The following is a 1,534-nucleotide window of genomic DNA, read 5'->3' on the forward strand; positions in this document are numbered from 1 at the left end:
CGGGATTGGAGCCTGGGCCATTCTTGCTGTGTATGTCTGAGGGTCCCATACCACACCGGGGTGTGATCAGGCTGGACTCAGCGCTGGGCCAGGATTGGAGCCTGGGCCTTTCTTGCTGTGTGTGTCTGAGGGCCCCATACCACACCGGGGTGTGATCAGGCTGGACTCAGCGCTGGGCCGGGATTGGAGCCTGGGCCTTTCCTGCTCCCTGAACAGTGGTGATATGTGGCAGTCCTGATTCTGCCGCAATCCTCCCATTGTGTAGCCCTCCCCCATCTCAGCAGCTGGCTCTTTGCGAGTTTATAAACTTGGCAGGAAAGGGGGCCTTCGGATGAGGCACAGACAGAAAAGGGGTCAGGACAATGAACGAGGGGCTGGTATTGTGCACGCTCCAATAGGCCGCAGTGGGGGGAGGGAGACGAGACCCTTTCCAGCCTCCTCACAAACTGCATTCCTGCTTTAGACATCTCGATCAAGGCCCCTTCACTGAAAATAAATCCACGTCGTTGAAAGAAAGGGATGACCAGGTCCGAGCCCAGCATCACACCCTCCCCCCTCTCAAAGCCTATACAATCACTCCCTGTCTGGAACCGTTCCTTAGACAACATTGCTCAGTCTCTCAGGGAATGCAGCAAGGAGAATGGGACAAGGGACTTGCCCTGTTGGTGGAAAGCTGGGGGTGGGGGAGAGAAACAGAGAGGTGCGAAGGAAGTGATTCTGTTTTAGACACTGCCAAGAATTAATAGAGTCAATGAGAGAGAGAGGTGTGTGTGAGAGAGAGAGACAGAGACAGAGAGAGTGAAAAAGACAGAGAGAAAGAGACAGAGAGAGACAAAAAGCAAAACTTCAGAGAGCGAGAGAGAGCAAGAAATGGGTAGAGAGTGATTCAGTTTTAGATTTTGCCAGGAATTGACAAGACTATCAGGTAGAGGAGCAGACTGAGACTATTTGGCCCATCAGGTCCGTTCCACCACTCGATCATGGCTGATGTATTTCTCAAACCCATTGTCCTGCTGTCTCCCTGTAACCCTTGATCCCCTCACGAATCAAGAGCCTATCTGTCTCTGTCTTAAAGAATCTCAATGACTTGGCCTCCATATCTCTCTGCACACTGAGTTCCACAGAATCACCACCCTCTGGCTGAAGAAATTCCTCCTCATCTCAGTTTGAAATGGTCATCCCTTCACTCTGAGGATGTGCCATTGTGTCTTAGTCTGTCCTACAGGTGGAAATATCTTCTCCACATCCACTCTGTCTAGGCCTCTCAGCATTCTGTAAGTTTAAAGGCGAAAGATTTAAAAAGGACATGAGGGGCAACATTTATCTTACAAGAGAGTGTTTTTCATGTGTGGAATGAACTGCCAGAGGAAGTGGTAGATGCAGGTAAAGTTATAGCGTTTAAAAGATATTTAGACAAGTACATGAATAAGAAATGTTTGGAGGGATGTGGGCCAAGCGCTGGTAAGTGGAACGAGCTTATTTTGGGATTATGGTCAACAAGGACTGTTTGGACAGGAGACTATTTCATGTGAGA

This window comes from Rhincodon typus, chromosome 48 (assembly GCF_021869965.1).
Source record: "Rhincodon typus isolate 14 chromosome 48, sRhiTyp1.1, whole genome shotgun sequence".
Lineage (NCBI taxonomy): Eukaryota > Metazoa > Chordata > Chondrichthyes > Orectolobiformes > Rhincodontidae > Rhincodon > Rhincodon typus.